Source organism: Oncorhynchus keta, chromosome 1, assembly GCF_023373465.1.
Source record: "Oncorhynchus keta strain PuntledgeMale-10-30-2019 chromosome 1, Oket_V2, whole genome shotgun sequence".
NCBI lineage: Eukaryota > Metazoa > Chordata > Actinopteri > Salmoniformes > Salmonidae > Oncorhynchus > Oncorhynchus keta.
Window position 1 is genome coordinate 98,318,612 of NC_068421.1, and position 23,409 is coordinate 98,342,020.

Here is a 23,409-nt window from a genome sequence, read left to right on the forward strand (position 1 = left end):
TCACAGCCTTAATACAGACCGTCCTATATTAACCATGTCTGTCTGTCCTCACAGCCTTAATACAGACCGTCCTATATTAACCATGTCTGTCTGACCTCACAGCCTTAACACAGACCGTCCTATATTAACCATGTCTGTCTGACCTCACAGCCTTAATACAGACCGTCCTATATTAACCATGTCTGTCCTCACAGCCTTAATACAGACCGTCCTATATTAACCATGTCTGTCTGACCTCACAGCCTTAATACAGACCGTCCTATATTAACCATGTCTGACCTCACAGCCTTAATACAGACCATCCTATATTAACCATGTCTGACTGACCTCACAGCCTTAATACAGACCGTCCTATATTAACCATGTCTGTCTGACCTCACAGCCTTAATACAGACCGTCCTATATTAACCATGTCTGACCTCACAGCCTTAATACAGACCGTCCTATATTAACCATGTCTGTCCTCACAGCCTTAATACAGACCATCCTATATTAACCATGTCTGACTTCACAGCCTTAATACAGACCGCCCTATATTAACCATGTCTGTCCTCACAGCCTTAATACAGACCGTCCTATATTAACCATGTCTGTCTCACAGCCTTAATACAGACCGTCCTATATTAACCATGTCTGTCCTCACAGCCTTAATACAGACCGTCCTCTATTAACCATGTCTGACCTCACAGCCTTAATACAGACCGTCCTATATTAACCATGTCTGTCTGACCTCACAGCCTTAATACAGACCGTCCTCTATTAACCATGTCTGACCTCACAGCCTTAATACAGACCGTCCTATATTAACCATGTCTGTCTGACCTCACAGCCTTAATACAGACCGTCCTATATTAACCACGTCTGACCTCACAGCCTTAACACAGACCGTCCTATATTAACCATGTCTGTCTGACCTCACAGCCTTAACACAGACCGTCCTATATTAACCATGTCTGTCTGACATCACAGCCTTAATACAGACCGTCCTATATTAACCATGTCTGTCTGACCTCACAGCCTTAATACAGACCGTCCTATATTAACCATGTCTGACCTCACAGCCTTAATACAGACCGTCCTATATTAACCATGTCTGTCTGACCTCACAGCCTTAATACAGACCGTCCTATATTAACCATGTCTGTCCTCACAGCCTTAATACAGACCGTCCTATATTAACCATGTCTGACCTCACAGCCTTAATACAGACCGTCCTATATTAATCATGTCTGACCTCACAGCCTTAATACAGACCGTCCTCTATTAACCATGTCTGTCTGACCTCACAGCCTTAATACAGACCGTCCTCTATTAACCATGTCTGACCTCACAGCCTTAATACAGACCGTCCTATATTAACCATGTCTGTCTGTCCTCACAGCCTTAATACAGACCGTCCTATATTAACCATGTCTGTCTGTCCTCACAGCCTTAATACAGACCGTCCTATATTAACCATGTCTGTCTGACCTCACAGCCTTAACACAGACCGTCCTATATTAACCATGTCTGTCTGACCTCACAGCCTTAATACAGACCGTCCTATATTAACCATGTCTGTCCTCACAGCCTTAATACAGACCGTCCTATATTAACCATGTCTGACCTCACAGCCTTAATACAGACCGTCCTATATTAACCATGTCTGTCCTCACAGCCTTAACACAGACCGTCCTATATTAACCATGTTAACCATGTGGTCTGGTGTATGTAATGTATGTAATGTGTATTTAACAGACGGAGAGACGGGACTTTTGGAAATGTAGGAATCGGTGAAACCGCAGAAACACTTTGACAAAATGTCCTCCGTGTCTTTCACCGTTGAAAGGTCACTGCCTCGTCAGTCAAACTCATTTAACCACCATTTAACGTACTCACATTCACAAAAGGGTCTGAGGTTACGCCTTTCCACCTTCCACTTTAACACAAATGAAGTCATTGACTTGAGACAGTTATTGTTTAGTTTGCATGTCTTTGAGTTGCAGTCCGATGACAGTGTCTGATGGTATTAGTTTGACTTCTCTTCCCACAGTGTAACATGGACAGAAGCCTATGCTGAGGAGTTGGTGGAAGTTTACACAAATATATACTACATTCTATATACTGTAACTATATACTATATACTACATTCTATATACTGTAACGGCGTTCGTATTTGTTTACACAGGGGTTGTGATAGATTACCCTGTGAGTATGATCGGTTTGACATTTACACTTTACGCTAGCTATGTTCAGGGCCTTCAGAAAGCATTCACGCCTCTTTGACTTTTCCACATTTTGTTGTGTTACAGCCTGAATTTAAAAGTAATTAAATCCAGATGTTGTGTCACTGGCCTACACCTATTTTTAGACATTTTTTTTACAAATTAATGAAAAGTGAAAAGCTGATATATCTTTGAGTCAATAATTATTCAACCCCTTTGTTAAGGCCTCAATACATTCAGGAGTAAAGATGTGGATACCGAGTCACATAATAAGATGCATGGACTCTGTGTGCGATAATAGTGTTTAACATGGTTTTTGAATGACTACCTCATCTCTGTACCCCACGGATACAATTATCTGTTAGGTCCCTCATCTCTGTACCCCACACTTACAATTATCTGTAAGGTCCCTCATCTCTGTACCCCACACATACAATTATCTGTAAGGTCCCTCATCTCTGTACCCCCACACATACAATTATCTGTAAGGTCCCTCATCTCTGTACCCCACACATACAATTATCTGTTAGGTCCCTCATCTCTGTACCCCGACACATACAATTATCTGTTAGGTCCCTCATCTCTATACCCCACGGATACAATTATCTGTAAGGTCCCTCATCTCTATACCCCACGGATACAATTATCTGTTAGGTCCCTCATCTCTATACCCCACGGATACAATTATCTGTAAGGTCCCTCATCTCTGTACCCCACGGATACAGTGATCTGTAAGGTCCCTCATCTCTATACCCCACGGATACAATTATCTGTTAGGTCCCTCATCTCTATACCCCACGGATACAATTATCTGTTAGGTCCCTCATCTCTATACCCCACGGATACAATTATCTGTTAGGTCCCTCATCTCTATACCCCACGGATACAATTATCTGTTAGGTCCCTCATCTCTATACCCCACGGATACAATTATCTGTTAGGTCCCTCATCTCTATACCCCACGGATACAATTATCTGTTAGGTCCCTCATCTCTATACCCCACGGATACAATTATCTGTTAGGTCCCTCATCTCTATACCCCACGGATACAATTATCTGTTAGGTCCCTCATCTCTATACCCCACGGATACAATTATCTGTTAGGTCCTCATCTCTATACCCCACGGATACAATTATCTGTTAGGTCCCTCATCTCTATACCCCACGGATACAATTATCTGTTAGGTCCCTCATCTCTATACCCCACGGATACAATTATCTGTTAGGTCCTCATCTCTATACCCCACGGATACAATTATCTGTTAGGTCCTCATCTCTATACCCCACGGATACAATTATCTGTTAGGTCCTCATCTCTATACCCCACGGATACAATTATCTGTTAGGTCCTCATCTCTATACCCACGGATACAATTATCTGTTAGGTCCTCATCTCTATACCCCACGGATACAATTATCTGTTAGGTCCCTCATCTCTATACCCCACGGATACAATTATCTGTTAGGTCCCCATCTCTATACCCCACGGATACAATTATCTGTTAGGTCCCTCATCTCTATACCCCACGGATACAATTATCTGTTAGGTCCTCATCTCTATACCCCACGGATACAATTATCTGTTAGGTCCCTCATCTCTATACCCCACGGATACAATTATCTGTTAGGTCCCTCATCTCTATACCCCACGGATACAATTATCTGTTAGGTCCTCATCTCTATACCCCACGGATACAATTATCTGTTAGGTCCTCATCTCTATACCCCACGGATACAATTATCTGTTAGGTCCCTCATCTCTATACCCCACGGATACAATTATCTGTTAGGTCCTCATCTCTATACCCCACGGATACAATTATCTGTTAGGTCCTCATCTCTGTACCCCACGGATACAATTATCTGTTAGGTCCTCATCTCTGTACCCCACGGATACAATTATCTGTTAGGTCCCTCATCTCTGTACCCCACGGATACAATTATCTGTAAGGTCCTCATCTCTGTACCCCACACATACAATTATCTGTAAGGTCCCTCATCTCTATACCCCACACATACAATTATCTGTAAGGTCCCTCATCTCTGTACCCCACACATACAATTATCTGTAAGGTCCCTCATCTCTGTACCCCACACATACAATTATCTGTAAGGTCCTCATCTCTGTACCCCACACATACAATTATCTGTAAGGTCCCTCATCTCTGTACCCCACACATACAATTATCTGTAAGGTCCCTCATCTCTGTACCCCACATACAATTATCTGTAAGGTCCCTCATCTCTGTACCCCACACATACAATTATCTGTTAGGTCCTCATCTCTGTACCCCACGGATACAATTATCTGTAAGGTCCCTCATCTCTTTACCCCACACATACAATTATCTGTAAGGTCCCTCATCTCTGTACCCCACACATACAATTATCTGTAAGGTCCCTCATCTCTGTACCCCACACATACAATTATCTGTAAGGTCCCTCATCTCTGTACCCCACACATACAATTATCTGTAAGGTCCCTCATCTCTGTACCCCACACATACAATTATCTGTAAGGTCCCTCATCTCTGTACCCCACACATACAATTATCTGTAAGGTCCCTCATCTCTGTACCCCCAAACATAGAATTATCTGTAAGGTCCTCATCTCTGTACCCCACGGATACAATTATCTGTAAGGTCCCTCATCTCTATACCCCACGGATACAATTATCTGTTAGGTCCCTCATCTCTATACCCCACGGATACAATTATCTGTAAGGTCCCTCATCTCTGTACCCCACGGACACAGTGATCTGTAAGGTCCTCATCTCTATACCCCACGGATACAATTATCTGTTAGGTCCTCATCTCTATACCCCACGGATACAATTATCTGTTAGGTCCCTCATCTCTATACCCCACGGATACAATTATCTGTTAGGTCCTCATCTCTATACCCCACGGATACAATTATCTGTTAGGTCCCTCATCTCTATACCCCACGGATACAATTATCTGTTAGGTCCCTCATCTCTATACCCCACGGATACAATTATCTGTTAGGTCCTCATCTCTATACCCCACGGATACAATTATCTGTTAGGTCCCTCATCTCTATACCCCACGGATACAATTATCTGTTAGGTCCCATCATCTCTATACCCCACGGATACAATTATCTGTTAGGTCCTCATCTCTATACCCCACGGATACAATTATCTGTTAGGTCCCTCATCTCTATACCCCACGGATACAATTATCTGTTAGGTCCCTCATCTCTATACCCCACGGATACAATTATCTGTTAGGTCCTCATCTCTATACCCCACGGATACAATTATCTGTTAGGTCCCTCATCTCTATACCCCACGGATACAATTATCTGTTAGGTCCTCATCTCTATACCCCACGGATACAATTATCTGTTAGGTCCTCATCTCTATACCCCACGGATACAATTATCTGTTAGGTCCTCATCTCTATACCCCACGGATACAATTATCTGTTAGGTCCCTCATCTCTATACCCCACGGATACAATTATCTGTTAGGTCCTCATCTCTATACCCCACGGATACAATTATCTGTTAGGTCCCTCATCTCTATACCCCACGGATACAATTATCTGTTAGGTCCCTCATCTCTATACCCCACGGATACAATTATCTGTTAGGTCCTCATCTCTATACCCCACGGATACAATTATCTGTTAGGTCCTCATCTCTATACCCCACGGATACAATTATCTGTTAGGTCCTCATCTCTATACCCCACGGATACAATTATCTGTTAGGTCCTCATCTCTATACCCCACGGATACAATTATCTGTTAGGTCCCTCATCTCTATACCCCACGGATACAATTATCTGTTAGGTCCCTCATCTCTATACCCCACGGATACAATTATCTGTTAGGTCCCTCATCTCTATACCCCACGGATACAATTATCTGTTAGGTCCTCATCTCTGTACCCCACGGATACAATTATCTGTTAGGTCCCTCATCTCTGTACCCCACGGATACAATTATCTGTAAGGTCCCTCATCTCTGTACTCCACACATACAATTATCTGTAAGGTCCCTCATCTCTGTACTCCACACATACAATTATCTGTAAGGTCCCTCATCTCTGTACCCCACACATACAATTATCTGTAAGGTCCCTCATCTCTGTACTCCACACATACAATTATCTGTAAGGTCCCTCATCTCTGTACTCCACACATACAATTATCTGTAAGGTCCCTCATCTCTGTACCCCACACATACAATTATCTGTAAGGTCCCTCATCTCTGTACTCCACACATACAATTATCTGTAAGGTCCCTCATCTCTGTACTCCACACATACAATTATCTGTAAGGTCCTTCATCTCTGTACCCCACGGATACAATTATCTGTAAGGTCCCTCATCTCTTTACCCCCACATACAATTATCTGTAAGGTCCTCATCTCTGTACCCCACACATACAATTATCTGTAATGTCCCTCATCTCTGTACCCCACACATACAATTATCTGTAAGGTCCCTCATCTCTGTACCCCACACATACAATTATCTGTAAGGTCCCTCATCTCTGTACCCCACACATACAATTATCTGTAAGGTCCCTCATCTCTGTACCCCACACATACAATTATCTGTAAGGTCCCTCATCTCTGTACCCCCACACATACAATTATCTGTAAGGTCCCTCATCTCTGTACCCCACGGATACAATTATCTGTTAGGTCCCTCATCTCTGTACCCCACGGATACAATTATCTGTTAGGTCCCTCATCTCTGTACCCCACACATACAGAGTCCCAACGCCACGCCTGCGTTGTCTTGGCTGTGTGCTTATAGGGTCGGTGTCCTGTTGGAAGGTGAACCTTCGCCCCAGTCTGAGGTCCTGAGCGCTCTGGAGCAGGTTTTCATCAAGGATCTCTGTACTTTGCTTCGTTCATCTTTCCCTCGATCCTGACTAGTCTCCCAGTCCCTGCCTCTGAAAAACATCATGATGCTGCCACCACCATGCTTCACCGTAGGGATGGTGCCAGGTTTCCTCCAGACGTGACGCACGGCATTCAGGCCAAAGAGTTCAATCTTGGTTTCACCAGACCAGAGAGTCTTGTTTACATGGTCTGAGTCCTTTAGGTGCCTTTTGGAAAAGTCCAAGCAGACTGTCATGTGCCTTTGACTGAGGAGTGGCTTCTGTCTGTCCACTCTACCATAAAGGCCTGATTGGTGGAGTGCTGCAGAGATAGTTGTCCTTCTGTAAGGTTCTCCCATCTCCACAGAGGAACTCTGGAGCTCTGTCAGAGTGGCCATCAGGTTCTTGGTCTCCTCCCTAACCAAGGCCCTTCTTCCCCCGATTGCTCAGTTCTCCTGGGCGGCCAGCACTAGGAAGAGTCTTGGTGGTTCTAAACTTCTTCCATTTAAGAATGACTGTGTTCTTGGGGACCTTCAATGCTGCAGAAATGTTTTGGCACCCATCCCCAGATCTGTGTCAACACAATTCTGTCTCTGAGCTCTGTGGACAATTCCTTCAACCTCATGGCGTGTTTAATTTCTCTGTCAACTGTGGGCTGTTATATAGACAGGTGTGTTGCCTTTCCAAATCATGTTCAATCAATTTATTTTACCACAGGTGGACTCCAATCAAGTTGTAGAAACATCTGAAGGATGATCAATGGAAACAGGATGTCAGTGAAGACACTTGCCAGTTGGTCATTGCATGCTCGGACACAGTACAAGTCTTGGTGACCCACCTTACCCTGCAGCCTTGTGAATGATGACTTGTTTGAAGGTCTTACTCACATCGGCCGCGGAGAGCGTGATCACACAGTCATCCGGAACAGTTGATGCTCTCATGCATGTTTCAGTGTTACTTGCCTCGAAGCGAGCATAGAAGTAACTTAGCTCGTCTGGTAGGCTCATGTCACTGGGCAGCTCACGGCTGTGCTTCCCTTTGTAGTCTGTAATAGTTTACAAGCCCTGCCACATCCAACAAGCATCAGAGCCAGTGTAATAGGATTCGATCTTAGTCCTGTATTGACGCTTTGCCTGTTTGATTGTTCGTCGGAGGGCATAGCAGGATTTTTTAGCTTCCAGTTTAGAGTAGCTCTGCCCTTTAGCTCAGTGCAAAGGTTGCCTGTAATCCAAGACTTCTGGTTGGGGTATGTACGTATAGTCACTGTGGGGACTGTAAGCTATTTCAGTTTTTTTTGTAATTTTTATTTACAATTGTAAAATAATGTAAAAACCTTTTTTCGCTTTGTCAGTATGGGGCATTGTGTGTATTATTATATTAGATTGATGAAAAAAAATATTTATCCAATAAAATACAAATATTTAATCCATTTTAGCACAAGGTTGTAACATAACAAAATGTGGAAAAAGGAAAGGGGTCTGAATACTTTTCTGAATGCACAGTATGAGCCTTCCCTGTCTGCTTCATCCCCCATCTAACGGAGCCTACCCTGTCTGCTTCATCCCCATCTAACGGAGCCTTCCCTGTCTGCTTCATCCCCCATCTAACGGAGCCTTCCCTGTCTGCTTCATCCCCATCAAACGGAGCCTTCCCTGTCTGCTTCATCCCCATCTAATGGAGCCTTCCCTGTCTGCTTCATCCCCCATCTAACGGAGCCTTCCCTGTCTGCTTCATCCCCCATCTAACGGAGCCTTCCCTGTCTGCTTCATCCCCCATCTAACGGAGCCTTCCCTGTCTGCTTCATCCCCCATCTAACGGAGCCTTCCCTGTCTGCTTCATCCCCCATCTAATGGAGCCTTCCCTGTCTGCTTCATCCCCCATCTAACGGAGCCTTCCCTGTCTGCTTCATCCCCCATCTAACGGAGCCTTCCCTGTCTGCTTCATCCCCCATCTAACGGAGCCTTCCTGTCTGCTTCATCCCCATCTAATGGAGCCTTCCCTGTCTGCTTCATCCCCCATCTAACGGAGCCTTCCCTGTCTGCTGTCTGCTTCATCCCCCATCTAACGGAGCCTTCCTGTCTGCTTCATTCCCCATCTAACGGAGCCTTCCCTGTCTGCTTCATCCCCCATCTAACGGAGCCTTCCCTGTCTGCTTCATCCCCCATCTAATGGAGCCTTCCCTGTCTGCTTCATCCCCCATCTAACGGAGCCTTCCCTGTCTGCTGTCTGCTTCATCCCCCATCTAACGGAGCCTTCCCTGTCTGCTTCATCCCCATCTAATGGAGCCTTCCCTGTCTGCTTCATCCCCCATCTAATGGAGCCTTCCCTGTCTGCTTCATCCCCCATCTAACGGAGCCTTCCCTGTCTGCTTCACCCCCCATCTAACGGAGCCTTCCTGTCTGCTTCATCCCCCATCTAACGGAGCCTTCCCTGTCTGCTTCATCCCCCATCTCTAATGGAGCCTTCCCTGTCTGCTTCATCCCCATCTAACGGAGCCTTCCCTGTCTGCTTCATCCCCCATCTAATGGAGCCTTCCCTGTCTGCTTCATCCCCCATCTAACGGAGCCTTCCCTGTCTGCTTCATCCCCCATCTAACGGAGCCTTCCCTGTCTGCTTCATCCCCATCTAACGGAGCCTTCCCTGTCTGCTTCATCCCCCATCTAACGGAGCCTTCCCTGTCTGCTGTCTGCTTCATCCCCCATCTAACGGAGCCTTCCCTGTCTGCTTCATTCCCCATCTAACGGAGCCTTCCCTGTCTGCTTCATCCCCCATCTAATGGAGCCTTCCCTGTCTGCTTCATCCCCCATCTAACGGAGCCTTCCCTGTCTGCTGTCTGCTTCATCCCCATCTAACGGAGCCTTCCCTGTCTGCTTCATTCCCCATCTAACGGAGCCTTCCCTGTCTGCTTCATCCCCATCTAACGGAGCCTTCCCTGTCTGCTTCATCCCCTATCTAATGGAGCCTTCCCTGTCTGCTTCATCCCCCATCTAACGGAGCCTTCCCTGTCTGCTGTCTGCTTCATCCCCATCTAACGGAGCCTTCCCTGTCTGCTTCATCCCCCATCTAATGGAGCCTTCCCTGTCTGCTTCATCCCCCATCTAATGGAGCCTTCCCTGTCTGCTTCATCCCCCATCTAACGGAGCCTTCCCTGTCTGCTTCACCCCCATCTAACGGAGCCTTCCTGTCTGCTTCATCCCCCATCTAACGGAGCCTTCCCTGTCTGCTTCATCCCCCATCTAATGGAGCCTTCCCTGTCTGCTTCATCCCCATCTAACGGAGCCTTCCCTGTCTGCTTCATCCCCCATCTAATGGAGCCTTCCCTGTCTGCTTCATCCCCCATCTAACGGAGCCTTCCTGTCTGCTGTCTGCTTCATCCCCATCTAACGGAGCCTTCCCTGTCTGCTTCATTCCCCATCTAACAGAGCCTTCCCTGTCTGCTTCATCCCCCATCTAACGGAGCCTTCCCTGTCTGCTTCATCCCCATCTAATGGAGCCTTCCCTGTCTGCTTCATCCCCCATCTAACGGAGCCTTCCCTGTCTGCTGTCTGCTTCATCCCCCATCTAACGGAGCCTTCCCTGTCTGCTTCATCCCCATCTAATGGAGCCTTCCCTGTCTGCTTCATCCCCCATCTAATGGAGCCTTCCCTGTCTGCTTCATCCCCCATCTAACGGAGCCTTCCCTGTCTGCTTCACCCCCATCTAACGGAGCCTTCCCTGTCTGCTTCATCCCCCATCTAACGGAGCCTTCCCTGTCTGCTTCATCCCCCATCTAATGGAGCCTTCCCTGTCTGCTTCATCCCCCATCTAACGGAGCCTTCCCTGTCTGCTTCATCCCCATCTAATGGAGCCTTCCCTGTCTGCTTCATCCCCCATCTAACGGAGCCTTCCCTGTCTGCTTCATCCCCATCTAACGGAGCCTTCCCTGTCTGCTTCATCCCCCATCTAACGGAGCCTTCCCTGTCTGCTTCATCCCCCATCTAACGGAGCCTTCCCTGTCTGCTGTCTGCTTCATCCCCCATCTAACGGAGCCTTCCCTGTCTGCTTCATTCCCCATCTAACGGAGCCTTCCTGTCTGCTTCATCCCCATCTAACGGAGCCTTCCCTGTCTGCTTCATCCCCATCTAACGGAGCCTTCCCTGTCTGCTTCATCCCCCATCTAATGGAGCCTTCCCTGTCTGCTTCATCCCCCATCTAACGGAGCCTTCCCTGTCTGCTGTCTGCTTCATCCCCATCTAACGGAGCCTTCCCTGTCTGCTTCATTCCCCATCTAACGGAGCCTTCCCTGTCTGCTTCATCCCCCATCTAACGGAGCCTTCCCTGTCTGCTTCATCCCCCATCTAATGGAGCCTTCCCTGTCTGCTTCATCCCCCATCTAACGGAGCCTTCCCTGTCTGCTGTCTGCTTCATCCCCCATCTAACGGAGCCTTCCCTGTCTGCTTCATCCCCCATCTAATGGAGCCTTCCCTGTCTGCTTCATCCCCCATCTAATGGAGCCTTCCCTGTCTGCTTCATCCCCCATCTAACGGAGCCTTCCCTGTCTGCTTCATCCCCCATCTAACGGAGCCTTCCTGTCTGCTTCATCCCCCATCTAACGGAGCCTTCCCTGTCTGCTTCATCCCCCATCTAATGGAGCCTTCCCTGTCTGCTTCATCCCCCATCTAACGGAGCCTTCCCTGTCTGCTTCATCCCCCATCTAATGGAGCCTTCCCTGTCTGCTTCATCCCCATCTAACGGAGCCTTCCCTGTCTGCTTCATCCCCCATCTAACGGAGCCTTCCCTGTCTGCTTCATCCCCCATCTAACGGAGCCTTCCCTGTCTGCTTCATCCCCCATCTAACGGAGCCTTCCCTGTCTGCTTCATCCCCCATCTAACGGAACCTTCCCTGTCTGCTGTCTGCTTCATCCCCCATCTAACGGAGCCTTCCCTGTCTGCTTCATTCCCCATCTAACGGAGCCTTCCCTGTCTGCTTCATCCCCCATCTAACGGAGCCTTCCCTGTCTGCTTCATCCCCATCTAACGGAGCCTTCCCTGTCTGCTTCATCCCCATCTAACGGAGCCTTCCCTGTCTGCTTCATCCCCCATCTAATGGAGCCTTCCCTGTCTGCTTCATCCCCCATCTAACGGAGCCTTCCCTGTCTGCTGTCTGCTTCATCCCCCATCTAACGGAGCCTTCCCTGTCTGCTTCATTCCCCATCTAACGGAGCCTTCCCTGTCTGCTTCATTCCCCATCTAACGGAGCCTTCCTGTCTGCTTCATCCCCATCTAACGGAGCCTTCCCTGTCTGCTTCATCCCCCATCTAATGGAGCCTTCCCTGTCTGCTTCATCCCCCATCTAACGGAGCCTTCCCTGTCTGCTTCATCCCCCATCTAACGGAGCCTTCCCTGTCTGCTTCATCCCCCATCTAACGGAGCCTTCCCTGTCTGCTTCATCCCCCATCTAATGGAGCCTTCCCTGTCTGCTTCATCCCCCATCTAACGGAGCCTTCCCTGTCTGCTTCATCCCCCATCTAATGGAGCCTTCCCTGTCTGCTTCATCCCCCATCTAACGGAGCCTTCCCTGTCTGCTTCATTCCCCATCTAATGGAGCCTTCCCTAAGTAGACCAGAGTAGACATGTGATCTGGTTAACAGGCTGGAGCGTCTAGGGAACCTCTCGCTCACCCGCAGCCTTGAGGGAAAGACCAGGAAAGGTTGTTATTCAGGATGTATGACCTCCATCAAGCCATTCAATTCAATTCAACCATTTAAAGATGGAGGCTTTGATACGGTTCAATTGGTTTCTCAACATTCAATTGATGCATTAAAGGGATAGTTCAGCCAAATGTCACATCTTCTCCCTTTACGCCTGTAACTCAACAGGGGAAACACGTCAACTATTCATCAGTGTTAATATAACACACTCGTGGTGCCCCGTCCTTACGGCCGGTAAATGACTGGTGATGAATAACTTGATTTTCAATGGTCGTATCAGTTATGATATTAGGATAGACCAAGGAGATGGTTGGATTTAATTATTCCTGATTATTATATGTGGCCAATTCCGTCAGATAACCATAAAGCAAGTCCTTAAGGGATGGTTGCCCTCACATGACGGTACGGAGGCCTTCTGATAATAGCATTGATATGTTAATTCCTCCCGGCTGTCATTCGGTGTTCAGTGTTTTCCACCATCTATACAGACTCATTTCAACGAGCTACTTTTTCCATCTTGAATTACCTTGGCTTCTATTGAATTAGCCTGTCAGGGGGAAAGAAAGTACTGCCAAGCCCTCTCCCACTTGAGTGAACAATATACATCTTCTAGCAATCTATCTCGTCCTGTCAGTCACAAAGTAAACTGACAGGGAAACTGCTGGTTTGACCGTCTGCTGTCTTGTCCCACCTGTCTAATATGGTAACGACGAGTTGAAACTTCGCCTATTGTTTTCTGGCACATTCTCATGTTTTATTTCATGTGTCCGACAGTGATTTTACTAAAAGTAAATTAGTGAACAGACTAGCAATACGCTGGCTACTGTTGATAGTCTGCACAAAGAAAACTACAGAAAGACAGCTGTCATTGGTCTTAGCTAGCCTGCTGTATCCATGCTGACATACACTACAGAAAGACAGCTGGCATTGGTCTTGGCTAGCCTGCTGTATCCATGCTGACATACACTACAAAAAGACAGCTAGCATTGGTCTTGGCTAGCCTGCTGTATCCATGCTGACATACACTACAGAAGTATGTGGACACCCTTCAAATTAGTGGATTCGAGCTATTTCAGCCACACCCGTTGCTGACAGGTGTATAAAATCGAGCACACAGCCATGCAATCTCCATAGACAAACATTGGTAGTGGAATGGCCCGTACTGAAGAGCTCAGTGACTTTCAACGTGGCACCGTCATAGGATGCCAGTTCGTCTAATTTATGCCCTGATAGAGCTGCCCCGGTCAACTGTAAGTGCTGTTATTGTGATGCGGAAACATCTAGAAGCAACAACGGCTCAGCCGCGAAGTGGTAGGCCACACAAGCTCACAGAACGGGACCGCCGAGTGCTGAAGAGTATAGCACGTAAACATTGTCAATACCGGGTTCCAAACTGCCTCTGGAAGCAACGTCAACACAATAACCTTTCGCCAGGAGCTTCATGAAATGGGTTTCCATGGCAGAGCAGCCGCACACAAGCCTCAGATCACCATGCGCAATGCCAAGCGTCGGCTGGAGTGGTGTAAAGCTCACTGTCATTGGACTGGAGCAGTAGAAACGACAATGCAGGAGAAGCTTCGGGACAAGTTTCTGAATGTGCTTCAGTGGCCCAGACATAGCCCGGACTTCAACCTGATCGAATATCTCTGGAGAGACCTGAAAATTGCTGTGCAGCAACGCTCCCCATCCAACCTGACAGAGCTTGAGAGGATCTGCAGAGACAAATGAGAGAAACTCCCCAAATACATGTGTGCCAAGCTTGTAGCGTCATACCCAAGAAGACTAAAGGCTGTAATCACTGCCAAAAGAGCTTCAACAAAGTACTGAGTAAAAGGTCTGAATACTTATGTAAATGTGATATTTCAGTTTTTATATTTAATAAATTATTTAAAAATATATTTGTCTTTATGGGGTATTGTGTGTAGATTGACGATAACAACAAAATAAATTAAATACATTTTCGAATAAGGCTGTAACAGATCTGTAGTGATGCCATAGACCCTTTCGAATAAGGCTGTAACATAACAGATCTGTAGTGACGCCTTAGACCCTTTCGAATAAGGCTGTAACAGATCTGTAGTGACGCCTTAGACCCTTTCGAATAAGGCTGTAACAGATCTGTAGTGACGCCTTAGACCGTTTCGAATAAGGCTGTAACGTAACAGATTTGTAGTGACGCCTTAGACCCTTTCGAATAAGGCTGTAACAGATCTGTAGTGACGCCTTAGACCCTTTAGAATAAGGCTGTAGCGTAACAGATCTGTAGTGACGCCTTAGACCCTTTCGAATAAGGCTGTAACAGATCTGTAGTGACGCCTTAGACCCTTTCGAATAAGGCTGTAACAGATCTGTAGTGACGCCTTAGACCCTTTCGAATAAGGCTGTAACGTAACAGATCTGTAGTGACGCCTTAGACCCTTTCGAATAAGGCTGTAACAGATCTGTAGTGACGCCTTAGACCCTATCGAATAAGGCTGTAGCGTAACAGATCTGTAGTGACGCCTTAGACCCTTTCGAATAAGGCTGTAACAGATCTGTAGTGACGCCTTAGACCCTTTCGAATAAGGCTGTAGCGTAACAGATCTGTAGTGACGCCTTAGACCCTTTAGAATAAGGCTGTAACGTAACAGATCTGTAGTGACGCCTAGACCCTTTCGAATAAGGCTGTAACAGATCTGTAGTGACGCCTTAGACCCTTTCGAATAAGGCTGTAGCGTAACAGATCTGTAGTGACGCCTTAGACCCTTTCGAATAAGGCTGTAACAGATCTGTAGTGACGCCTTAGACCCTTTAAAATAAGGCTGTAGCGTAACAGATCTGTAGTGACGCCTTAGACCCTTTCGAATAAGGCTGTAACGTAACAGATCTGTAGTGATGCCTTAGACCCTTTCGAATAAGGCTGTAACAGATCTGTAGTGACGCCTTAGACCCTATCGAATAAGGCTGTAACGTAACAGATCTGTAGTGACGCCTTAGACCCTATCGAATAAGGCGTAACAGATCTGTAGTGACGCCTTAGACCCTATCGAATAAGGCTGTAGCGTAACAGATCTGTAGTGACGCCTTAGACCCTATCGAATAAGGCGTAACAGATCTGTAGTGACGCCTTAGACCCTATCGAATAAGGCTGTAGCGTAACAGATCTGTAGTGACGCCTTAGACCCTTTCGAATAAGGCTGTAGCGTAACAGATCTGTAGTGACGCCTTAGACCCTTTCGAATAAGGCTGTAGCGTAACAGATCTGTAGTGACGCCTTAGACCCTTTAGAATAAGGCTGTAGCGTAACAGATCTGTAGTGACGCCTTAGGCCCTTTCGAATAAGGCTGTAACAGATCTGTAGTGACGCCTTAGACCCTTTCGAATAAGGCTGTAACGTAACAGATCTGTAGTGACGCCTTAGACCCTTTCGAATAAGGCTGTAACGTAACAGATCTGTAGTGACGCCTTAGACCCTATCGAATAAGGCTGTAACAGATCTGTAGTGACGCCTTAGACCCTTTCGAATAAGGCTGTAGCGTAACAGATCTGTAGTGACGCCTTAGACCCTTTCGAATAAGGCTGTAACGTAACAGATCTGTAGTGACGCCTTAGACCCTTTCGAATAAGGCTGTAACGTAACAGATCTGTAGTGACGCCTTAGACCCTTTCGAATAAGGCTGTAGCGTAACAGATCTGTAGTGACGCCTTAGACCCTTTCGAATAAGGCTGTAACGTAACAGATCTGTAGTGACGCCTTAGACCCTTTCGAATAAGGCTGTAGCGTAACAGATCTGTAGTGACGCCTTAGACCCTATCGAATAAGGCTGTAACAGATCTGTAGTGACGCCTAGACCCTTTCGAATAAGGCTGTAACGTAACAGATCTGTAGTGACGCCTTAGACCCTTTAGAATAAGGCTGTAGCGTAACAGATCTTTAGTGACGCCTTAGACCCTATCGAATAAGGCTGTAGCGTAACAGATCTGTAGTGACGCCTTAGACCCTTTCGAATAAGGCTGTAACAGATCTGTAGTGACGCCTTAGACCCTTTCGAATAAGGCTGTAGCGTAACAGATCTGTAGTGACGCCTTAGACCCTTTCGAATAAGGCTGTAGCGTAACAGATCTGTAGTGACGCCTTAGACCCTTTCGAATAAGGCTGTAACGTAACAGATCTGTAGTGACGCCTTAGACCCTTTCTGAATAAGGCTGTAACAGATCTGTAGTGACGCCTTAGACCCTTTGAATAAGGCTGTAACAGATCTGTAGTGACGCCTTGACCCTTTCGAATAAGGCTGTAACGTAACAGATCTGTAGTGACGCCTTAGACCCTTTCGAATAAGGCTGTAGTGTAACAGATCTGTAGTGACGCCTTTAGACCCTTTCGAATAAGGCTGTAACAGATCTGTAGTGACGCCTTAGACCCTTTCGAATAAGGCTGTAGCGTAACAGATCTGTAGTGACGCCTTAGACCCTTTCGAATAAGGCTGTAACGTAACAGATCTGGAGTGACGCCTTAGACCCTTTCGAATAAGGCTGTAACGTAACAGATCTGTAGTGACGCCTTAGACCCTTTCGAATAAGGCTGTAGCGTAACAGATCTGTAGTGACGCCTTAGACCCTTTCCAATAAGGCTGTAACGTAACAGATCTGGAGTGACGCCTTAGACCCTTTCGAATAAGGCTGTAACGTAACAGATCTGTAGTGACGCCTTAGACCTTTCGAATAAGGCTGTAACGTAACAGATCTGTAGTGACGCCTTAGACCCTTTCGAATAAGGCTGTTGCGTAACAGATCTGTAGTGACGCCTTAGACCCTTTCGAATAAGGCTGTAACGTAACAGATCTGTAGTGACGCCTAGACCCTTTCGTGGCTGAGCGAACAGATCTGTAGTGACGCCTTAGACCCTTTCGAATAAGGCTGTAACGAACAGATCTGTAGTGACGCCTTAGACCCTTTCGAATAAGGCTGTAGCGTAACAGATCTGTAGTGACGCCTTAGACCCTTTCGAATAAGGCTGTAACAGATCTGTAGTGACGCCTTAGACCCTTTCGAATAAGGCTGTAACAGATCTGTAGTGACGCCTAGACCCTTTCGAATAAGGCTGTAACGTAACAGATCTGTAGTGACGCCTTAGACTCCTGCGCCACTCGGGAGGCAACTTCATTTTCACTGAGAAATAATTTGATTTTAAAAACTGCTGCTTTGTACCTTTTAAGTGTGTTTTGTAAGTAGAAGTATGTTCTGTAATCCTGTTTAGTGATGATGAGAGACTAGGAGAGGTCTGGGCCGTGCGGCTCATCACTGTTGACTTCCAAATGGCATATGGTCCTGTATGGGGCCCTGGTCAAAAGTAGTGCACTATAATTGGGATGGGGTGCCAGCCCTGGTCAAAAGTAGTGCACTATAATGGGAATGGGGTGCCAGCCCTGGTCAAACGTAGTGCACTATAATGGGAATGGGGTGCCAGCCCTGGTCATACGTAGTGCACTATAATGGGAATGGGGTGCCAGCCCTGGTCAAACGTAGTGCACTATAATGGGAATGGGGTGCCAGCCCTGGTCAAACGTAGTGCACTATAATGGGAATAGGGTGCCAGCCCTGGTCAAACGTAGAGCACTATAATTGGAATGGGGTGCCAGCCCTCAGTCAAAAGTAGTGCACTATATAGGAATAGGGTGCTAGCCCTGGTCAAACGTAGTGCACTATAATGGGAATAGGGTGCCATTTGGGACACACCCTCTGATAGGCTGACTGACTGCGAGTGTGTTTACCTTTCATTTCAGCGCAAGCTACAACAATCCCCTTTTCAAATCAGAAACACAGCCTCATGTGTCTCCTATTGTCTGTACGTCTATTTCACATTAAGCCAGTACAAGCCAGGCTTGTGTAGAACAGAGAAGATCTGTCCGTCTCAAGAGCTCAAAGCTGGTTAGAAAACATATGAACTTGGCAAACGGCCACATTCATTTCTCTGCAGAAGCACTGTTCTGCTAATATAACTATACGGCACATTTGAAAAGTATTCAGACCCCCCTTTGACTTTGCCCACATTTTGTTACGTTGGTGCACTGGTACCGATTGTCATGTGGTAGCAGAGAGAACAGTCTATGGTTTTGGGCCTTTAAAAACACATTTTGTTACGTTGGTGCACTGGTACCGGTTGTCATGTGGTAGCAGAGAGAACAGTCTATGGTTTGGGCCTTTAAAAACATGTGAGCCTTCCTCTGACACCGCCTGGTATACTGGTATATACACTGAACAAGTGTTGTAGTGTTGGTCCCCATGTTGCATGAGCTGAAAAAATAAATAAATCCCAGACGTTTTACATACGTACTAAAAGGTTATTTCTCTCAGATGTTGTGCATAAATTTGTTTACACCCCTGAGTTGTTTTCTAATTTGCCAAGATAATCCATCCACTTGACAGGTGTTGGCATATCAAGAAGCTGATCATTAACCCTTGTGCTGAGGACAATAACAGGCCACTGCAAAATGTGAAGTTTTTGTCACAAAACACAGTGTGACAGATGAGCGATTGGTGCAATATGTCCACCAAAGATGTTGCCAGAGAATTGGATGATAATTTCTCTACCGTACTAGCTGCATCCAATCATGTTCGAGGATTCGCAGTACGTCCAACTGGCCTCACAACCACAGACCACGTATTACCACGCCAGCCCAGGACCTCCACATCTGGCTTCGTCGCCTGTGGGATTGTCTGGGGAGGGGGCTAATACTGTAGATTAGAGCCTCATATGAACTGTAACTCTGTAAAATATTCCCAAGGGGGAAGGGTTCAGCCTGCCGAGGGGAAGGGTTCAGCCTGCAGCCTCCCGAGGGGAAGGGTTCAGCCTGCCGAGGGGAAGGGTTCAGCCTCCCCGAGGGGGAAGGGTTCAGCCTGCCGAGGGGAAGGGTTCAGCCTGCCGAGGGGAAGGGTTCAGCCTCCCGAGGGGAAGGGGGTTCAGCCTCCCGAGGGGAAGGGTTCAGCCTCCCGAGGGGAATGGTTCAGCCTCCCGAGGGGAAGGGTTCAGCCTCCCAAGGGGGAAGGGTTCAGCCTCCCAAGGGGGAAGGGTTCAGCCTCCCAAGGGGGAAGGGTTCAGCCCTGTGAGGGGGAAGGGTTCAGCCTGCCGAGGGGGAAGGGTTCAGCCTCCCGAGGGGGAAGGGGCACTGTCGTGCTCTCTTCAAAACTATGTGGGGTGTGTGTGTGTGGACCATGTTAATTCCTTAGTGATGTGGCCACCGAGGAACTTGAAGCTCTCGACTTGCTCCTGTAGTCCACGATCAGCTCCGTAGTTGAGGTAGATGTTGTTGTCGCCTACAAAACTCAGTTTTAGACGAGACTGACTTTATGATCCTATTTACACTTTGTAGTAAATTTTGACACTAGAATGAATGTTTGTGACTCGTATCGATGACTCATAGGCCGGTTAAAAGCAGAGAAGTTGGTTCTAATGACCTATCAACTTCAAACGTTGCAGGGTCATCAATGACATTACCATGATCAACCATGTTACGTTTGGCATTGATATCTTAAAAAATAAGCAAATGATTAACAATTCCCTTTTTTGACTATGAATCACCAACGGTTAATTATAATTGTGCTTATATGGATTGGGCCAAATTGACATGTTTCTAACAGAAGAACTAGAAAAGCATATTAGCAATGACCATATTAGCAATGACCATGTTAGCAATGACCATGTTAGCAATGACCATGTTAGCAATGACCATATTAGCAATGACCATATTAGCAATGACCATGTTAGCAATGACCATGTTAGCAATGACCATGTTAGCAATGACCATATTAGCAATGACCATGTTAGCAATGACCATATTAGCAATGACCATGTTAGCAATGACCATGTTAGCAATGACCATGTTAGCAATGACCATGTTAGCAATGACCATGTTAGCAATTGAATGACAACACGTTGAATATTATGGGGAAATTATCAGACCAAAATGTTTAGCAATGAATGGTTAGCAATTGAATGACAACAGTTGAATTTATAAATTATTTGAGGACACAACAGTTTTTTTTTATTTTACCTTTATTTAACCAGGCAAGTCAGTTAAGAACAAATTCTTATTTTCAATGACGGCCTGGGAACAGTGGGTTAACTGCCTGTCCAGGGGCAGAATGACAGATTTGTACCTTGTCAGCTCGGGGGTTTGGGGGTTTGAACTGACCACAACCTTCCCAGATTACTAGTCAAAGACGCTCCAACCACTAGACTGGGGCTACCTGCCACCCCAAGTTCACCTGACACAAGACTGAATCCAAACATTACACTGTTTATTTTAAGAGAATTTTTAAGTGGCATTTACTGTCCTTTTCACAGCATTTGTCAATAACGAAATCTAAAAATACTCTGGTTGCATTCAGTAACATGATAAGAATATTACAAGGAATTTGACTGGTGAGAGAACTAACTGGTGTCTCCAAGTGACCACACCTCTCCAGACTGGTGTCTTCAAATCTCCAGACTGGTGTCTCAGTAACCACACCTCTCCAGACTGGTGTGTCCACACCTTTGAGTGAGACACCTCTCCCAGACTGGTGTCTCACAGACTGACCACACCTCTCCAGACTGGTGTCTTCAAGTGACCACACCTCTCCAGACTGGTGTCTCCAAGTGACCACACCTCTCCAGACTGGTGTCTCCAAGTGACCACACCTCTCCAGACTGGTGTCTCCAAGTGACCACACCTCTCCAGACTGGTGTCTCCAAGTGACCACACCTCTCCAGACTGGTGTCTCAAGTGGCCACACCTCTCCAGACTGGTGTCTCCAAGTGACCACACCTCTCCAGACTGGTGTCTCCAAGTGACCACACCTCTCCAGACTGGTGTCTCCAAGTGACCACACCTCTCCAGACAGACTGGTGTCTCCAAGTGACCACACCTCTCCAGACTGGTGTCTCCAAGTGGCCACACCTCTCCAGACTGGTGTCTCCAAGTGACCACACCTCTCCAGACTGGTGTCTCCAAGTGACCACACCTCTCCAGACTGGTGTCTCCAAGTGGCCACACCTCTCCAGACTGGTGTCTCAAGTGGCCACACCTCTCCAGACCGACTGTGTCTCCAAGTGACCACACCTCTCCAGACTGGTGTCTCACTTCCAGACTGGTGTTCCAATGGCCACACCTCTCCAGACTGGTGTCTCCCAAGACTGGCCCACACCTCTCTCCAGACTGGTGTCTCCAAGTGGCCACACCTCTCCAGACTGGTGTCTCCAAGTGAAGCCACACCTCTCCAGACTGGTGTCTCCAAGTGACCACACCTCTCCAGACTGGTGTCTCCAAGTGACCACACCTCTCCAGACTGGTGTCTCCAAGTGACCACACCTCTCCAGACTGGTGTCTCCAAGTGACCACACCTCTCCAGACTGGTGTCTCCAAGTGACCACACCTCTCCAGACTGGTGTCTCCAAGTGACCACACCTCTCCAGACTGGTGTCTCCAAGTGACCACACCTCTCCAGACTGGTGTCTCCAACTGTGGCCACACCTCTCCAGACTGGTGTCTCCAAGTGACCACACCTCTCCAGACTGGTGTCTCCAAGTGACCACACCTCTCCAGACTGGTGTCTCCAAGTGACCACACCTCTCCAGACTGGTGTCTCCAAGTGACCACACTGGTGTTCCAAGTCTCCAGACTGGTGTCTCCAAGTGACCACAGACCTCTCCAGACTGGTGTCTCCAAGACTGACCACACCTCTCCAGACTGGTGTCTCCAGACTGGTGGCCACACCTCTCCAGACTGGTGTCTCCAAGTGGCCACACCCTTCCAGACGCAGTGTCCCAAGTGGTGTCTCCAAGTGGCCACACCTCTCCAGACCAGTGTCTCCAAGTGACCACACCTCTCCAGACTGGTGTCTCCAAGTGACCACACCTCTCCAGACTGGTGTCTCCAAGTGACCACACCTCTCCAGACTGGTGTCTTCAAGTGGCCACACCTCTCCAGACTGGTGTCTCCAAGTGGCCCACACCTCTCCAGACTGGTGTCTCCAAATGGCCACACCTCTCAGACTGGTGTCTCCAAGTGGCCACACCTCTCCAGACTGGTATTGTCCAAGTGGCCACACCTCTCACAGACTGGTGTCTCCAAGTGACCACACCTCTCCAGACTGGTGTCTCCACCACACTTCCAGTGGCCACACTCTCCAGACTGGTGTGTCTGGCCAAGTGACCACACCTCTCCAGACTGGTGTCTCCACTAGACTGGTGTCTCCAAGTGGCCACACCTTCCAGACTGGTGTCTCCAAGTGACCACACCTCTCCAGACTGGTGTCTCCAGACTGTGACCACACCTCTCCAGACTGGTGTCTCCAAGTGACCACACCTCTCCAGACTGGTGTCTTCAAGTGGCCACACCTCTCCAGACTGGTGTTCCACTAGACTGACCACACCAGTTCCAGACTGGTGTTCTGCGACAACCTCTCCAGACCACACCTCTCCAGACTGGTGTCTCCAAGTGACCACACTCTCCCAGACTGGTGTCTCCAAGTGACCACAGACTGGTGTTCCAAGTCTCCAGACCAGTGGTGACCGGTCTCCAAGTGACCACACCTTCCAGACCAGTGGTGACCACACCTCCAGACTGGTGTCTCCAAGTGACCACACCTCCCAGACCAGTGTCTCCAAGTGACAGCAATACGTAACTGAACGAAG

General features: G+C 47.5%; 1 long non-coding RNA gene across 20 annotated transcripts; it reads left to right on the forward strand.

Moving 5' to 3' along the window:
• The first annotated feature begins 2,561 nt into the window (after positions 1 to 2,561).
• On the forward strand, positions 2,562 to 6,560 carry LOC127908827 (uncharacterized). Of its 20 annotated transcripts, XR_008068606.1 has the most exons (5): positions 2,607 to 2,651; positions 4,360 to 4,400; positions 4,521 to 4,684; positions 6,188 to 6,269; positions 6,311 to 6,543. It is a non-coding gene; the product is annotated as an uncharacterized LOC127908827 (long non-coding RNA). The 20 variants fall into 20 exon arrangements; XR_008068596.1 differs by lacking the exon at positions 4,360 to 4,400 and having other exon boundaries at positions 2,562 to 2,651; positions 4,562 to 4,684; XR_008068595.1 differs by lacking the exon at positions 4,360 to 4,400 and having other exon boundaries at positions 2,595 to 2,693; positions 4,562 to 4,766.
• The last annotated feature ends 16,849 nt before the right edge of the window (positions 6,561 to 23,409 follow it).